The 13423-nt window shown below is 37.4% G+C and overlaps 1 non-coding gene across 1 annotated transcript; it reads left to right on the top strand.

Annotated features, from left to right (window-relative positions):
- The first annotated feature begins 317 nt into the window (after positions 1-317).
- Positions 318-435, top strand: LOC145997798 (U5 spliceosomal RNA). The gene has a single exon (XR_014443189.1). It is a non-coding gene; the product is annotated as a U5 spliceosomal RNA (small nuclear RNA).
- The last annotated feature ends 12988 nt before the right edge of the window (positions 436-13423 follow it).

The following is a 13423-nucleotide window of genomic DNA, read 5'->3' as shown; positions in this document are numbered from 1 at the left end:
CGCTTCGAGATATATAATGTTGATGAACCTCTTCCGCATATATATCCCACACTCGCCTAATATTCCATACGACCCTGACATCAATCATGACAGGCTTAATATTTTTCCTGCCTCAAATATATAAAATTACACAGTAACTTACGATGCACAGTTTTATTTAAATTTTTTCACTCAACCACTTTTATTCAAAATACACATAGACCAACAATCGTATTTTCAAACAAAAATCGCTAAATAACACTTCCCTTACAGAGGGCGTAACCCTCTAACAGGTAGCTAGCTTGGCTAGCAAGCGAAAGGAAAAAAAAGCCTGGAAACAACTCTGGTTTCCCTTCATACGCAAAAATCTTTCGCCTTTTACTAAAGATTTCCGTGGAGGGGAACAACAAACGAGTCTAATACTATTTTTTCTAAAGGCTTGGTACAAACTGAGCCCGATTAGCAAACACAACGAAAAGTGTAGGGGAAAATGTGTGCTCTTGCTCAGCTTGATAATCTCTCACCTTCTGAAATTTGCAGGCAGGAGGATCTGTATGGGCGCTTGCTGCTAAATTTCCAAATGCTCTTGTCATTTCACAACGAAGCCGAACATGGAAATGACTTCACAGGGAGGATTGTATGGAAACAGAGTTAGTATGATCAAAACAAAGTGTTTTAAACAACATGTTTTCTCCGCTTAAAACATATTTCTTTGTTTATTTCAAATGTTTAAACAAAGCGTTTGAAACATGTTTCTTTTCAGATTTGTTTAAAACACATTTTGATACTTGACATTTGATAGTTTGTAATTATTTGTGTGTTTTGTAACTACGCCTTTTCCCAAAATGAGTATCATTCTCTTTATTGTGCATTAGAATCTGCTCAGTGGCTCAAAATGTACATCAAGTAACACACATATGGTGATGAATACCGTGGGCCACGTTTAAAATTCATGGCTATGATTTATGCAGGTGTTTAAGATTTAGTTGCATTCACGGTGATAATTAATCAGAAGCTACCAAGTAGTTGTATTGGTACTATTACTGGGGCGATAAATGATGAGCCCCTCTCAGGCAGATTTGGTTACACTTAAAACTAGCTCAAGATGTCCATATCAGCTTATTGCTCAAGTGTGTTACTCTGTCTAACCCAAGATTTTTGTAAAAAAGCCCTCGGGAATTTCCCGTGAAATGATGAGCCCCCTCAGATTGATTTGGCTACACTTACAAAAGCTACATCTGTGAGATTGTTGTCCATAAGCTCGTCAAAAATATACCCCTCTTGATATTGTTTTGGCTACAGTTAAAACTAAGCCAAAGAAGCACCCACACCCACATACACCCACACCCACCCACGCACACCCACACCCACACATATTTACTTCCGGTCCACTTCCGGTCCACTTCCGGTTTACTTCCGGTTTATTTCCGGTCCATTTTCGGTCCACTTCCGGTTTAAGTTCAATTGGACACCAGGCTCAACTAATATATATCTAATACTAAGACAATGTAATATGCAGAGGCCTTCTAGAATTGCTCTGTGACTCTCTCATTTCTTACATCATAAATATATGATTTTTCACCTATAAGAATAACACTACATACGGTGTCATCAGGGAGTGTATCATGGAATTCACAGATAATTTTAATGTTTGTCCTGTCATTAACCACAACTTGTTCCCTTTTTGAAGTGTTGATGACAAACATCTGTCTCTGTGCTTTGAATTCATCTGGTGAGTAATACATGTCAGTATTGCCAGTAGTGACCCTTTTGTATGCTGTAAATGCTTCATATAATTTGAGGAAATCATCCTTGGACATGTTTAAATTATAATTTTCTCTAGGAAACACCTCATTTCTGCCATTTTTAAGATATATGTTCTTGATGTTGCAGCTATCAAACTTACTTGAATTTTTTTCCTGATTATTGTGTCTTCCAGTCTGAAACAGTACCACCACAAAATCTGGCATGTCATATTGTATACTGGAGAATGAATTTGTAGCATCAAACTCATAATAGCTACAAGTTTCAGGCTTCTGCACACATTGATATGTATAAAATTGTAAAGGCACCTGTGGATTTTTTAGGATATCTGCTTTGTATTTAAGAGCATAACTGGCTTCATATTCAACAACTGGCATTCTTAGCTCCATAGTCTGAATAAGGCACTTGCCCTCATCAGGTAGGGTATTAGGCAGAGCTTCCCCAGTGGAATTTAATGTACTGTACCTCATCAAAGCATTATTATCATTTTCAGCTCTTCTAAATGTGATTCTTAAACCACCCTTCCACATAATATCTTTGTAATCTGAGAAGAATCCTGGCAATAGGCGCATAGGAAACAACACTGTGTGGCTTTTAGATATTATTTTATCACCAGCCTCAAATCCACCTATTTTGTAGTATGATGCCTCGGTCTTGGATAATTTTAGTGTGGCCAAAGCTGTAGAGGTAATGCCGGGGTAATCCACTCTGTTTATAACAACACAATGTTTTCTGATCTCAATTTCAGAGAACAGATGTGGCACAAAATTGTCTACCAATGTTATATTTGAATTTGCAGGATAATCTGTACCATCGAGCTTTACAACATCAAATTTGATGTATAGATCTGCTCTGTGAGGGTGTATAAAGCCATCCCCTACATCAAGATCAACCTCAATCTCTGTGTTGGGTTGATTTAAATTTGCAAAGGTCCTCCTGTTTGGGGGGAATGATTGTAGCTCATAACTCTCAATATTTTCCATATTTTTTTGTATGTATTTTTATTTAAATATTAATCTCTATGATTGCAGTTGTTGTGGCTCCAGCAAAATCAACTAATTCTTCTTTTTCATTAGTGACCATGAACTCAATGTAATCTATTCTATTATGACACACAGGAAAATATAATGTTGGGGATGGAGTGTAGATGATTGGCTCCATAAATTCAGAGTTAGGTTTGAATGTTGCAATGATGCCAGTTTGTTTGTGAGTGCCTATGGCATTTGATTTGGTGATCATACCCTCGGCCACATTACAGTGAATATTCAGAGTCTCTATGGCTAAGAATTTAGGTATATTAATAGCAGTGTGTTTGATGGCTGGTTCAAGTTTTGTGTTGTTCTCAAAGCCTAACAGCTCTCCTATAGTACCCAGATCCACTGTTTCTGTAGCAGACACAATTTCTACTCTGTGAGTGACAGAATTTTGAGTTAACACTATACCTCTGGGTAACTGAGCATTTAAAGTAGACAGATTATACTGCCCTGGAGTGATGACAATTTTTTGATCACCAACTGCAATTGTGTTGTTGTGGTGTGTAATATTAGGGATGAAGTACATGCCATAAAATGCTCTGAGAGCTATTGTTTTGGGATACACTATATCATCATGTAATCTAAGTTTCAATATTGAATTTTGGCTGGTGAGATGGAATACCCCATGATGTTTCAGATACCACAAGGCTTTTTGAAAATCTTCAATTGATGGTTTATTTATTTGAGACAGATATCTAAGAACAGATAAACACAGATGTCCACAATTATCATCTTTGAAATTTTGAACACGGGCATTATTGTAATAAAGATTAGTTGATTTTAGATATTTTACTAAATTTTCAGGTGGAATACCTCCAAATGAATCAAACACAAATGCCTCATCTTTTAAATATTTAAGATAACAGATCCAGTGAGTGCCCTGATTTTTGTACTTATCCAATTTAACTATGCCACACTCTTTTTTGAGTGGTTGTTCTGGTAAAGCCCAGCGGTAGGAGCTCATATGAGTTTTTTTTCCGAGGCGAGCCTCAGCAACTGGGCGGGTCGCAGGTGGCGGATAGCGAACGGCCATCAGATATGATGGTTAGCTGCGAATAAGGCAGTGCCGAATAAGCAGTCCCGGACCGAGGCGGCAGTGCTATCAGGGTCTGGGAGAGGTTGGTTTTTGGCAGGACCATCCTCAATAAAAACCCAGAAAAGCCCTTTTGATAGCACTGTGTCATGGCGAGAAAGTGCCGCCATTAAATAAGCACTGCCCCTGCTGCCTTGCAGGGAGGGGAGGGATCCCCAAAGGCTAAGGGAAGGAAACCCTAACAGAAAACCAAGGGTAGGGAGGACTCTTTAGGCATGGTGAAGCCAGCCTCCCTAGGGGAGTAAACCCCAAATAAAAATCCTGGTCCCCCAAGCTTGGGGGTTTGGCGTGGGACTGACCATTCTACCCAGTAAAAGCACCTATTGTTGAGAAGCCTTCAAATCAGAGAGCCGGACTGGAATATGTAAGACGAACTGGCAAGAATAAGGTTATGAGAGTAGGATCATGGAACGTATTATCTCTATACAGAACTGGAGCCCTAAGAAACCTTACCGAAGAGTTTAATAAATACAAGCTTGATATTCTTGCATTACAGGAAATTAGGTGGACTGGGAAGGATGTGTTGGAGCAGAAAGACACAGTAATATATTATAGCTGTGGAGAAAAACATGAGTTTGGAACAGGTTTTTTAATAAAGAAGAAGATGAAAAATCTTGTAATGGATTTTAAGGCAATAGATGATAGAACCTGCATTTTAAGAGTTAGGGGAAAGTTCCATAACTACAGCTTGATAACAACCCACGCACCAACAGAGGATAAATCTGAGAAAGAAAAGGATGCTTTCTATGATAAATTGGAGAGGGTTTACGATTCATGCCCCCAATATGATATCAAAATAATTCTTGGAGATTTTAATGCAAAGGTAGGCAGGGAAATCTGGGCTAAACCTGTGATAGGATCTCATAGCCTGCACCATGAGAGTAACAATAATGGAATAAAACTGATTGATTTTGCAAATAGGCATCAAATGATCATAGCAGGCACCTTTTATCCTCACAAAGATATACATAAAGCAACATGGAGAACTCCAGATGGGAGATCAAGTAACCAGATAGACCATGTAATTTTAGATAGTAAACACAAATCAAGTATTTTAGATGTACGTAGTTTTAGGGGAGCAAATGTAGACACAGATCACTACCTGGTGATTACTAAGATCAAGAACAGAATATCATGTATACACGAAAGGCAAGAAAGTAAAATCACAAAATATGATATATATAAATTGAAGGAAAAAGACAGAAAGAAAACATATCAGCAAATGATTACTGACAGACTGAAAAACCTGGAAGATAGCGTGAACAACACTAATCCCAATGAAGAGTGGTGCAAAATACGAGATGTAATAATAAAAGTAGCAGATGAGGAAATAGGGGAAATGAAGAAACAAAACCGTAATGAATGGTTTGACGAGGAGTGCAAGGAGATAACCAAGCAGAAAAATGAAGCATACAGAAATATGGTACAAAGTTATTTTACAAGAGCAAAGCTAGAAGTATATAGAGAACTGAGAAGGAAGGAAAAGAAAATACACAAGAGAAAGAAAAAAGAGAGTGTGGAAAGTAAAATGAGACAAGTGGAATCATTTAATGGAAAACGAGAGAGTAGAAGATTCTATAGAACTGTCAATGAAATGAGAGGATTCCAAACTGGAGCATATATATGTAAGGATAAAGACGGACGACTGTTAAGTAATGACCAGGATATTTTAATTAGATGGCAGGAACATTTTAATGAACTTTTGAATGAACAAAACCAGAATGGAAGCGGAATGGAGCAAGAACAGAATCAGCATACGGAAGAAGATCAGAATGTAACAAATCCCCAGCTTAATGAACAGGAAAAGCAGGGACCTAGCCTTGAAGAAGTTAAGAGTGCCATTGAGAAGCTGAAAAACAATAGAGCGCCAGGATCTGACAAAATAACAGCAGAGATGATGAAACTTCACGGAAGGGACTTCTTGAGAAGCATTCAAAATCTACTAGACAAAATATGGAAGGATGAAGAAATCCCATTACAATGGGAAGAAGGTATAATATACCCCATATATAAGAAAGGGGATCGCCTACAAACAGAAAACTATAGAGGCATCAGCAAACTTAACACCGGCTACAAAATTCTCTCTAATATACTTTTCCAAAGGCTCTCACCGTATGTAAATAAAATAATAGGAGACTACCAATGTGGCTTTAGAGAGGGAAAATCGACCTCAGACCACATACATACAATTCGACAGATATGCGCAAAGACAAAAGAATTTGGAATAAATACATATCACCTTTATATAGATTTTAAATCTGCGTATGATACCATACGAAGGAACGAGCTGATTGAAGTCATGAGGGAATTTAACATCCCACAGAAATTAGTAAATCTAGTAGAAGAGACTCTAAAAAAAGTGCGATGTAGACTACAAATAAGAAATCAGCTATCTCAAGAATTCGAAACAAAACAAGGATTGCGTCAAGGAGATGCCCTGTCATGTATGCTATTCAATATTGCACTAGAAAAGGCTGTCAGAGAATCAGGCATAGACACTAGAGGAACTATAATAAACAAGTCAGTGCAAATGATGGCATATGCAGACGATGTGGTTATAATAGCTAGAACAACAAGAGCACTGCGTGAAGCTGTAGCTAATCTCCTTACAGCAGCACAAAAAACGGGGCTTGCAGTAAATGCTGCTAAAACAAAATATATGGAAATAACCAAGGTATATACTAGTACTACACATTTTGAAGTTAACGGGCTCTCCTTTGAGAGAGTACAGGAATTTAAATATCTTGGAGTGTATATAACAGAAAAAGGAGATTCCCTGACAGAGATTCAACACAGAATAAGTATGGCAAATAGAAGTTACTTTGGACTTGGAAAACATATGAAGTCCCGGTATATCAGAAGGAAAACAAAAGTTAAGTTATATAAAACGTTAATAAGACCTATTTTAATGTATGGATGTGAATCATGGATTATAACTAAGAATGCTGAGACAATGATTGGAAGATTTGAAAGGAAGATCCTGCGCAGGATCTATGGCCCTATATGTGAAAACGGATTTTGGAGAAGAAGATACAATAATGAACTATATCAACTCTACCAAGATATAGATATTGTGAAGGAAATTAAACTAATACGGTTAAGGTGGCTAGGACATATATACCGAATGCCAGATAACTCGATGTGCAAAAAGATAACGTTTATGCATATGGAGGGCAGGAGAAAAGTAGGAAGACCACCTTTAAGGTGGGTTGATTCGGTAGAAGAGGACCTTAGTATGCTGGGAGTTAGGAGTTGGAGAAGGAAGGCGCTGCATAGAGATGGATGGCGGAAGATTCTGAAGGAGGCCAAGGCCTGTGATGGGCTGTAGTGCCAGAGAAGAAGAAGTTCTGGTAGAGAATCAGACATGTACACACCTCTAAAATTTTTGATGTCCAGTGGCTTTATTAAAGCTTCAATATCTTGGTTTGTAAGCGGCTCTTTTTTTTTTAAACTTATTCATGGCTCTCTTAACACCTTTGCCTTGTTTTTCCATAGCCAGATTATGGCGCTTCAATTCATCTAATTCTGCCTTATTCTTCTTGGCATCTATTACTGTTTTTGCTATAGCAGCTGATCCCCCAGCCAAGCTCCCAACAGCCCCCAAAGCTGCTAAGATGGCCGGGATAGTAAATATGAAGCCACCTGTATGCAATTTTTTTCTAGATTGCTGCAATTTTTTTAATTGGGGGGTACTAAGTAACAATTTCATACCATGGCCCTTGGCAAGACAAGATTTTTTCTTGCGCTGCTTTTTGGTTAAAAGACTATCAATAGTTTTAAGAGATTTAAGACCTGCATAAGGTATCTGATACATAACACCCTTGGCCTTCATCCTAGGTTTATTATATATATAATCACAACCCCCACCCCAGTTTTTGTTTGGTGTTCATAGCTATGGTGGTCCCCAATGCTGCTATTCTCTCACTTAAAGAAGCATCTTTGCTTACAAATCTACCAAATGCAGCCTCTTCTAATTTTTTGTCTGCCACATGTCTCTTGTAAAGATCAGTATGTGTGTTGTATGCTATGTCATGGTCTCTACAAGCAGCATCTAGGGGATTAACACCAGGATCACCTCTGTTTATTCTATGGTCTAGTTTTGTGCCTGGACAACAATACTGATAGCCTGGAATATGTAGTTCAAATGGCAGCTTGTTTATGATGTCATTAACCAGCCCCCGACCCTCAGAGATATTCCAAAATTTAGGTGGTAGAGTATTAATAATTTCTATAAGATATCCAATGCCCTTAGTGTCATTCACTATAAAATTAGACAATTTTGTGCTTATCATGTCCATAATTCCAACCTTTTCATTGTAAAAATTGTTGTTCCCAGCATTTTCCTCCCCAGCTATCACCAATAGCATATCTACAAGTTTCCTGACATCATCAACCCACACAAATTCTTTAGGCAGGGTGTTGTATTGTTTGATTCCACTGCCAGTCTTGATTTGTGACCATATGGGCTTGATTAAATTGTTATATTTTGCCCCACTGCTAGACTTGACTCTTTTTTGTGTGGGATCATTGTTCTGGTATAGAGCATCTGATTTTATTAATATTTCTTTGTAATGCTCATAGTCTTGATCTGTATAGTTGCCAGGCCTTTTCCTAGTCATCAGTTCCCACAATCCAGGTGTGCCAGGGTACTTAACAAAAGCACCTCTTTCTCCAAGATGAGATTCTGAATATACAATCAAATCATCTCCCATAAATGTTACTCTGAAATTGCCAATTCTATGTATGATGCTACAATCACGCTCTGTGTCAGCATATAAGCCAAAGACCTCATCTTTGTTGTCTTTAGGTGTGCTTAAATATTTTTGAGCAAGAAGACCCAATTCAATAGGATCCTGAGTAGCTTCAATTCTTCGAGGAGCAACAGGACTAGGTGTATGAATACTAGAAAGTGGGGTGATTGGATAATCTAATATGTTCCTAGCAGCTACAGGTACAAGCTCTGTGATCAAATTTTGATTTTGCTCTGTAACAGTTTTGATATTTTTACCTAATTCACTAATAGCATCAATAATAGGCTGTTCTGTTTGCTTGTGTTGTTCATAGATTCCTCGGTTCTCTGATTTTCATCCCTTAAATCTTTTTACAAGATAATCTCTTAATTTAAGATCATCAATGATTGGCCTTTTCATGGTTATTTATATATGTTTCAATGTCTAGAAAATTGTTGATTTTATTTCTGTATTTGCCACTATTGGGTTTCCTTGTCATATCAATTGTGACAAACACATAACTGTCTTGATTCCAGCACCTACTGCAAAACTTGGAAAAATCATTGTAGCTCAAGTCCCCACCTACATATTGATCATGTATATGTTTGATGTTGGTATGATCTTGATGAAACACACATATAAAATTGCTGTTGTCTCGGATCAGCTGCTTTGGAATTTAAGAAAAAGTCTGTGCCAGGTAGAAGCAATCTATGTTTTTGTGCCGCCCCTGTGTAAAAAAATTTCTAACCTTATTTGATTATCCAGTATAATATCATCAAACACAACAACAGAATTATCAAGACAGTCATGGAGTGGCTTAACATCTGATTCAAAAGTGGCTATATCCAGTCCATCATATAGCTTCATCAGCTGCTGATATTTTAATTGTTCCAAGCTCTTAGAGAAGACATACAAGTCCCTGTTTTTCCAGTCTAACCAGTTGGGTGCCAATAAAAAATTATCAATCATTAGTGTAGTTTTACCACAAGCCGATGGCCAAACAATAAGACATCTAATATTATCAGGCAGCAGCTTGCCATTTCTCTTAATCTGCTGTTCAGGCTCTGGCAGTCTCTTTATAACATCCCAGGTGTTCAGAGTATCACTTTGTCTGCCTCGATCCAGCTGTGTTCTGGGAGTCCTAGCCATTTGACAAGTATCTTGTTGCCTTTTCTGCGGATGATTTTTTCTATGAGATATGTGTCAGGCTGCTTAGTTTTGCTGAGTTCTTCTTCATAAAACCTGCCTTTGAGAATTTCTCCTCGGTTGTCTTTTATTATATATGTGTTAAGGGTCCCAGGTTTAACTTGAACCACTGTAAATAATTCAGTGCTCCAGTTTCTGGTAAAGCCTCTTTTGAATAAGTGCTTATATTTACTGATTCTTACTTGATCACCTACCTTGTATTTGGCTTTTCTTGTTGTTGGCTGGTATCTAGGATAATAAACAGTGCTGATCAATTTTTGCTCATCAGATGAAGTTACCTCAGAGGGCTTCATGTTGATTGTGGAATGGACCGAGTTGTTATATTTATGTAGAAGTTCTGGTAGGATTGTGAGCCATTTATAATTACCTTGGAGGGTAAATTGTTTATACATATGATTTATTAGGGTTTTGTTGAATCTTTCTCCAATAGAGGCCTTGAGATCACTGTAACTCGAGTAATGTTGTATTGACTGGCTTTTAATAAATTGTTGGAACACGGAATTATAGAATTCTTTGCCATTATCTGTTTGCAAATAGCGCGGTGATCTTCCACTCTGATTGATGATTGTCCTGAAGGCTTCTGTAACACATTTTCCAGTCTTGGGTTTGAGTGGCACAGCCCAGGCAAATTTTGAAAATGTGTCTATGACAGTGAGTAGATACTTGTAGCCCTTGTTGATCTTGTCTAAGTTTTTCAGCTGTCCACTTGCCATCTCAACCAAGTCACACTGCCAGAAATCATCTATGCCTTTTGTAACCACTGGCAGTCTCTTATAATTATGTCTGGCTTGTCTGTGTAATTCATCAACAATAATTTGTCTAGACATAGTATGTAAACAAGAATATTGCAACTATAGGGTGTTCAGAAGCTGATACTACAGGATTTTCTAAATACAGTTTGTCTCCTATTTGTATATTAAATTCCAGAGAGCCATCATCTTCAGCATAAGATGTTTCTAATGTATTGGGGTCTGTAAAATCCTCTAACTCTACACTGGTGATTTTTGGTTTGTTATCAGCATTTGTTATTGATAAGGTAGGGTAGTGGTGTGCCTGTGGTTGTAGCCAATATTTGATCTTGATTGGTCTAAGTGTGCCCCCAACAGAAAAATTGGTAATAAAATTGTGCAGGAGACAGCATATATATATTTTGCTACCTGGTGTAAATAGTGAGTCATATTCTTTGTTGGGGATACTGTACAAATCAAGGATTAATGTATGTCTAGGATTCTCGATTATGTCAGTTATTTCTTTTTCTGCTGTAAGCAATCTACTTGTTACAGATTCAAGGTGCTCATTTATAGTCCTAACAACATCATCATGGCCTGGCTTGATCTTTATGTCCACAACAAGTTTCTTGTATTGTTGCACAATTTCTTGAAGCTGGGTGGCAAAAACAGACAGAGCATTTGCGTGGTTGGATTCCATGCTTCCTAGCTGTTGCTTGATGTTGGCTACAATTTGCTGTAAATTTTCAACAACTGCCAATTTTGAATTTTGAGCTGTAAGATCATGGACTTGTCTTCTGATATCCTCAAACAGGGCATGCAGTTCATAAATATGTTGATTAGTTGGTAGAGTGGCCACTGTCTGAGTGAGTTGTTTGATCTCTGTCTGGATATTCTTGATATCTTCTGATTTCAATATGCGATTCACAGCTTTCTTAATATTTTTTTAAGTTCCTGTGATGTAGGCAGATTTGATACAGTATTCTGCAAAGATTCAAGTGCCAATTTTACATTATTTAATTCAGAAGCATCAGCCACACTTTGCATAGCATCTTGGAGCAGGGTTATGTCTGCCTGAGTAGGTGTTGATTGTTGTAAAATTTCAAGTTTTGTTTGGATATCATCGATCAAGTGATGAAAATGAGATAGCTCAGATTCAATGTTGAGGTTTTCAAGTTTTGTGATCTGTTGCTGGACACTGACAAGGGTGTGTACAATACCAGGCAGGCGAGATTCTAGAGATTCTTGTACATTTGTCAGATCACTTTGCACTGCCGCTATTGTGCCTTCAAGATAAGTTATGGTACTCTGAATTTTTCCAAAATCTTCATATGTTTCAAGTTGCAGCTTGATGTTGGCAACACTACGAGTTATAGCACTCAAAGCATCAGAAGATGGCAAGTTGTTCACAAAATTTTCAAGTGTCTCAATTTTTTCTTTAACCTCGGCTATGGCATTGTTCAGAGGGTCCAGATTAGGTATCTGTAGTGATTGAATCTGTTCTTTTAGAGTGGAAATCACTAGATCAAAATCTTCTTGTGACTTTATGCTTTTGACAATTGTTTGGAGTTGTGCCAGGACATTATTAATCTGCTCTTCCAATTGTTGTTTCAATTGCTCAGAGTTGGTAGCCTGAGTCTTAAATTTGGCTTGAAGAGCTGCTACAGCCTCCTCTAAACTTTGAAAATTATCTAATGTAGCCAAGTCAGTATATTTTTGAAGCAGCAATTTGAGTTCTGAATCAATTTTAAGAAGAGGGTCCATGCATTGTGATTGTAAATTTGTAATTTCTAGTTGAAGACTGGCATTGAGTGTGGTTTGTAAAGCTTGTAAATCACTTCTTAATTTTTTGACTCTGACATCAAGCATCAGAATCTCATCACTGTGATCTTCATGTCTTGTATGGCCAAATATATCATTAGGCATTTTTATTTTAGTGGTTATTTTTTATTGAATATCTAATTCTTAATTCTATAAAAAAAGGTATAAATTTGTCATAATATCCCGGGACCTCAATATATAAACAATCACCGGCAGAGACGGTATATACAGTACCAGAAATCATGTTTGAGTGCTTAATTCTATAAATATGTCTCCCTACTGAAATCTTGACATTACCCTCGGGAGTTGTAATAAATTGTAATTGACCACCTACAGGTAATTGGTAATAATTTAAATTATTGTTAAATATGTACAATGTTTTACCTGTTTCATCATCAACATCTGTAAGTATGCTGTTCAGATGAATAATTAACAAACCACTTAGTTTAGATATTATATCAGAAGAGGGTGCTGGTGTTGGCAGGTCCATAATAGCCTGTTTTTTGAACCCAAATAAGTTCATAGGCATGTTTATTTATTTCAAATCATGCTCTGTAATTGGGCATTGATTCCCACTTTTCAAACCACAATGACCCCATGGTAGAGTATGTATGCCACATGACAAAATGCATCTCTTATCATCATGTGGGTCCAGAGCCACTTTTCTTACAACATTTGTAGTCAACAAGTGATCCTCACTCTGAATCCTGCATTCTGATGTTCTTATTAAACTCTAGGTTTTGAGACAATTTTTGTAATCTTCAAATTGGAGCTCTTTGTCCACAGTTACTCTGCCAATGCCCTTGGCTTTTTTTGCAACAACACCACTACATGTTTCAAAGCTATACATCTTGGCCCTTAACCCAGCAAATGCAACAATAACATCACCAAGTGTCTCATCTTTAAACTTGCCAGGCACCTTTTTGTTGTGGGGTTGAATCTTTGTATGTTCACTGGTATCAAAATATTCAAGCAATGCAGGCTGGGACATATCTTGATAAACATCTTCTGTCTGAATATCAAGAATAAAACTATCTGTGTCCATGTACATCAGTTTTACACAATCAC

This window comes from Lepisma saccharinum, chromosome 13, assembly GCF_977018435.1.
Source record: "Lepisma saccharinum chromosome 13, izLepSacc3.1, whole genome shotgun sequence".
In the NCBI taxonomy this organism is placed as follows: domain Eukaryota; kingdom Metazoa; phylum Arthropoda; class Insecta; order Zygentoma; family Lepismatidae; genus Lepisma; species Lepisma saccharinum.
The sequence above is the reverse complement of the archived record's forward strand: the minus strand, read 5'-3'. Positions and strand labels throughout refer to the sequence as shown.